The following is a 6,000-nucleotide window of genomic DNA, read 5'->3' as shown; positions in this document are numbered from 1 at the left end:
GAGCAGCAAATTTATGTAAAAAGACCCTATTACTGAAAGGACCACATATTTTCATCATGGGACATGGAGAAACCAAGAAAGAAAGAAACATCATAGGAAACTAACCTGGAAGTTTCCTCTCTACTGACTAGCAACTCATAGGCCAAGGAGGTGTATGCAGACTGTTAAGGGAAAAAATTCATCAACAGTCTTACCCAGCTGTGAGCTCTGTGAACTACAATAATGACCAGCCTGGCAAAATATGGTCATAGGTACAACAGTAGCATGATGCTATGGGAGTAACTGCTAACTGCTTTCTGATTGGATTTAAGACCCACTCCACAGGAAGAAATTCATGCCTGGTGCTATACATCTGGCCAAGAACAATGGTTGAGGAGCTCCTAGGCCCTAGGGGAGAATCTATTACTATTGTTTTGTTAAATGTACATAGAATCAAGCTACCTTCTAAATATATATTTCTAGGACAATCTATTAATGCAGCTGTCAATTCTCATCAGAGAAGCTGCTTCTTGCAGCGGGCAATGGTTAATACAGACCCATAACTGGTCAAGTGCAGAAAATAAGTGTCTATGAAGTCCTCAACTGTACGTGGGACCTCTATGTCACACTCATCTCCCCAAGGTTCAAGGAACATCAAGAAAGAGGAAGCAAAAAGATTATAAGAGCTGGTGTTGGGGAAGGGTGCTGAAAAAGTGTCTTCTGGACATGAAGAACCACTGCACTCACGAACTCACAGCCACTGTGGTTGCCTGTACAAGATCAAGCCAGTCAATATTCCAGCATGGTGGCAGAGGGCCCCACAAGTTCCTACCACTAATGGAAGAGTTATTGAAAGTTGAAGGCTGCTGGGGGAGGGAGAGTCAGTTTTCTTTTAACAGTGTGTTTCCTGGTTGGCTGACAATGCTCCTACACTCACCCATAACCATGCATATAGAGACCACACTAACTGGACGTCCATGTGTTGTTGTTTTGTTAATATTTTATTTATTATGTTTATTTTATGTGTATGAGTGTGTTGCTTGCATGTAGGTAAGTGCACCTGTGTCGTGCAATACCCGCCAAGGACAGAAGAGGTTGTCAAATCCCCTGGAACTAGAGTTACAGACAGTTGTTAGCTGTCACGTGGGTGCTGGGATTCAAACCCAAGTTTTCTGCAAGAACAGCCAGTGTTCTTAACCACTGAGCCATCTCTCCAGCCCTGTGTTGTTTTTTTTTTTTAAAGGGTCATGAATGTGGGAGAGGGATATGGGTGGATCCAGGAGGAGTTGCATGGGAAGAGTGGGAAGTGAATACGATAAATATGCATTGCATATATGAAATTGTCAAAGAATAAATTAAAAACTGGTGTATTAAAATCCATATATGGAAGGCTAAGTAGGTAGCTAAGTGGGTAAAGTGCTGCTTGTACAAGTATAAGGACCTTATGTTGGATCCCATACCCATGTAATAGAAGAATGTCACAGCACATGTCTATTACCCCAGCACAGAGGGAACACAGACAGGTGAATCCTGGAGACTTGTTAGCCAGCTAATCTAGCCATATAGTGAGGTCCAAGTTCAATGAAAGATCATGCCTCATAAAACAAGGCAGAGAGCAACAACTCACATATAAGTAAAAAGGTACCCCAGAACCATATTTATTTCATACACCTTATGCTTGCTCCTGAGTTTTCCATTTGAATAATCACTAGTAGCTTCAGAGAAACCAGTTTCATGGATAGACAAGCCACTTGTCTGGTAACCGTTTTCCTCCTCTCACTTTCTGGAGCCATTCTTACTCAGTATTATGCTACTATAGACTTCACATGCTGCATCGCCTTTGGGGATTATTATCATCCCCATCTTTCACATGAGCAATCTGAAGCTACAGGGGTTACATGTACAAGGAAAATGAAGGATAATCCCAGCAATCATTTCTGTATGGCTCTGCTCTCTTGCTTTCTGTAATATCCTATCCATACACAAATTCCACATAAGTCTCCTACGTAATGTCTTCACTGTAAATCTATATGAGTGAGCACATTTATGTGAATCGTAAAAACCATAATGTAGGGTCTAAAGTTGATTTCCTCTGGACACTGTGCTTTGCATTCTTCTTATCTGAACTACACTTTTGCCTGAGCAAAATTCAGGGAGCTTAGCTCATCTTTGATGGACCATCTACAGTGTCTGCCATCCAGCCAAGTTCATTCATCAGCCTGACCTAAAGTGCCAAATGCAAATTTGGTTACAAAACCTCCACTGGGAAATATTTTCTAGTAATACTACATAATGGTGACTGTATACATAGACAACTTTTTTCTTTCTTAGAGTTTGAAAATCATTTTAATATTTTATCATGCAGAAGTTATAGGCGCTAATGCAGTCAACCCTTTCTAGAGGTTCAGTTTCAAGTTTATATGTGTTATCTTCCTTAATGCTCTTAAGAACCCTGTGAGAAAATACTGTGATTGCTCACAGTTTAAAAATGAAAAAGTGGAAATATAAGGATATAAAGCAAGCTAATCACCTTAGAAAGAGCAGAAACTGTTCAAATGTAGAGCCCAAAGCCCAGGCTCTATCATCTATACTTGGCAAAATACACTTGGTGGACAATTCAATTCAGGATCATGAATGCTTATAGGAAGTGCTCCAAATGATTTCTACATAAAAATTACCTGCTTTAAAATAGATTTTCAGAAAGAGATTTAATACAATTGACAGATTCAGGCTGGGCAATTATGAAATAAAGCTCTACTTCCAAATTCTACCACCATACTTGTTGGAAGTTAATGGAACAAAGTTTCTTGGACCCTTCTCAGAGGCCTCTGGATAATTATCCTCTTCCACAGCTATATGACTTTGGTATCAGTAATCCCTCCCATCCTGCATGCCATGCAACTGAGTTCATGAGAATCTAAAGACAAGAAAAAGTAATTTCTTCACATAAAATTACTGGGAAAGATTTTCCAAAACATTTTAAATTTTAATATTCTTTTGATATGTGACTCAAGCATAAAATACATCTGTATCTTATAACAGTAAATGAGTTTTATTGTTTGATTGGCTTTTTGGTGCTAGAAGTAAACCAACTGCCACTGAGCTACACCCCTAACCCCTGGTTTGAATTTTTTGATGTTTTCTTTTTCTGGGTTTTCATTAATTTTAATTGATAAATTTATTTTGATGTAATTCAGAAGGCTAGGTAATAAAAGCTTGTTCAAACAATTCACTGCATGGGTGATGAAAAGGAAGATTTCGAATTGAAGTGGAGATAATGGTGACCAAGAATGTTCATGCAAGGGAGGAGTCTAGGAGGGTCTTTACCTAACAAGTGAATGGAGGGCAGACATTATCTGGTCAGAGGAAGGATGAGAACTTAGAGGGCCTGGAGATTTAGGACTAGCTTAGAGTACCTTGAGGAATTCTTCTACAGCACTGGTCTGCACTGCACCCTCAACCCCAGCCTAGGCCTGAGAGTACAGCAGTCTAGGGTAGGGAAGTAGAAGCAGTAGATGAGAGAAGAGAGGGGCTGTGCTCCCCAACCCCACCAAGTCAAACTCCCTAAAGATGGTTTAGGGAGGACCAGAAATGGGCTCATATCCTACCTTTCAAGTTCTAATCTTTCCTAGTAGCTGAGTTCTGGGAACAAAGGTTAGACCCGCTGACCCCAAATCCTCAATGCTTTGACTTTGGGTAGAGTGGAAGAAAAAAGGGGACTGTCCCCAATGAGTCTTGCAAAAACTTAAAGCATTAAAAATGTCCTGGGAGGATGCAGTCCCTATCCTCATGCCTCCCCTCTTTAATAAGTGGGGACCCAGAGAGGGAATCAATTCATCAGGACCATGCAATTTGGAAACCCTAACATTGCATGGATGACCCCTAGACAGGGGACCTCCAATACTGGGGTGCCTGTTTGCTGAAACATCTATATTCTTGTGAGGACAGGGAGCTGATACAGGGGAAATAGGTAGACAGAAAGTATGGCTGAAGCCCAGGCAGGGAGGGGTCTTTCCTGGTACCCAAAGAGTTCCCAAGAAGTCACTGAAGGATCTTTGTGCCACAAACTGGCCCACAACACTCCAGGTGGGGTTACTGTGCAAATTCAGGGCTGCTACCTGGTGGCAATAGTAAAGAGCTTATAGACATTCTCAACTATGGACTGGCTGCAGGCTCCAGCATGTTCTGGAACGTGAAAGGAAGCACTAGCAATTATACAGTAATTAAATAATCCTCCCTGGAGGCCATCCTTGGATCCATCTGCTCTACCACATTGTTCTGTCCTGCAGACAAGTGTCCAGCTCAGGGTTAGTAGGGGCAGCTTCCCAGGTCTGCTTCCTCTGCTGGTGAAAGTGAAAAATGAAGTTTTCAGAGACTTGATGCCCCAAAAGAGAGGGTGGCGATGGATTGCCACACCACTCCTTTCGAAGATCAGACTCTTACCCTGACATTGTCTTTCAGGTCTCATTGGAAGACACTGTCATACTGCTCAGACTGCTCAAGACCCAGTGTGACTCAGCAACTTGAAGATGAATATCCCAAGGGGCTAGTGGCAGCGCCCAGGGCCAGAGTTTCAGGTCTGGCTTTCAGGAACATGCAACAGTGAATTCCTGGTTTCTAGAGGGACTTGTCGCGACAAGTTCTAGGGTCCCATGCAGTGGAGCTTTTAGCATTTGGTGTCTCTTTGGTTATGAATTTAGCAAACTTTTTCATTTGGTCACAATCGTGGATGTAGAATACATAGCCATATACATGTATATATAGGTACATATATTCATTGCATATACATTTAAACATACTCATGTGTATATATATGTACACATGCATATACAATCACACATTCATATATATGTACATGTACATACACATATAGTCTATGTTTCTGTACATATATATGTGTGCATATATATATATACACATATATTCTGGTCTTTGACAAATAGAGTCATTCTTCTTCCAAGCCTAGGCACTAGTCTTTCTTTAAGAACATTTACCTTTGCAGATACCCTTCTATGAAAATAATGTCCTATAGGTTTGTTGGAACTCTCAGTGTCACTTCTATTATCCATAAAATAAAATGGTGAGAATAATTTTTAAGGAGCACACTTAAATGTTAACCTCTGAATGGTTCAAGTTTTAGAAAGGGGACCTGACATTACAAACCACTTGACAAATGAGGAAACCTGAGGAACATTGTGTTGGAGTGACTGGATAAAATTCAAAGAACTAGTAAGTGACAGGGAATAGACTTAAACTATTCTCTACATCTTTTATTTCTGGAGTAATCTTTATCTCAGGATGCTGCTAATCCAGGCTGCTGTGGCTCAAGTGGATTTGGAAGCTCAGGTACAAGTTTCCTCAGCTTATCAAAAGATGCTCAAGTTTTGCTTTGCTATGCCCAGACATAACTTAAAGCCAACTGTCTTTGTCCCTACTGCTCAGTATTCTGAGAGTCTGCTAATTCTCCACTGAAAAGAGATTTAATATTTTTAAAGGAGAATCTGATTTACCTGTGTTGTTCTCATTAACCAAAACTATGTTAAAATCATTATCAAAATCATAGATAAAAAGAACAAGAATTTTTTAAATACAGAGCTATAATTTTTGTGAACTACCTTACTTGTAAGTATTTATGAAAACAAGTTCTATACTAGCTAGGATATGATCACTCATTCACTCATTCAACAAAAATTATGTAGTCTTCATTCAGCCCCTATGCTAGATGCCAGGATACAAGGGTGTTTTAGACCTGACAATGAACAGGTCTGAACTTTGCAGTTACCAGCAAAGGTTTCCACAAACAGAAAGTACTAGGTGTGGTGTCAACATTAGTGCCTTAAGGGTTAGGAGATGGCAATGAAGCTCAGCTGAAGCACTCTGATGGACTGCTCATATCCTGCTATTGGTGAAACATGACACTAAATATTTATTTACTGGCTGATACAATTAAGAAGGGATTTTCTGGGGTTGGAGAAATGGCTCAATGGTTAACACTATACTTGCAGAGGAACTGGGTTCAGT

The 6,000-nt window shown here is 40.4% G+C and overlaps 1 protein-coding gene across 1 annotated transcript in view; it reads right to left on the bottom strand.

Moving 5' to 3' along the window:
- The window catches only part of Nav3 (neuron navigator 3), an 838,810-nt gene that overhangs the window by 602,917 nt on the left and 229,893 nt on the right, over nucleotides 1-6,000 (bottom strand). The gene's annotated exons all lie outside the window — the stretch shown is intronic.

This window comes from Nannospalax galili, unplaced genomic scaffold, assembly GCF_000622305.1.
Source record: "Nannospalax galili isolate Female #2095 unplaced genomic scaffold, S.galili_v1.0 scaffold390, whole genome shotgun sequence".
Classification (NCBI taxonomy): domain Eukaryota; kingdom Metazoa; phylum Chordata; class Mammalia; order Rodentia; family Spalacidae; genus Nannospalax; species Nannospalax galili.
The sequence above is the reverse complement of the archived record's forward strand: the minus strand, read 5'-3'. Positions and strand labels throughout refer to the sequence as shown.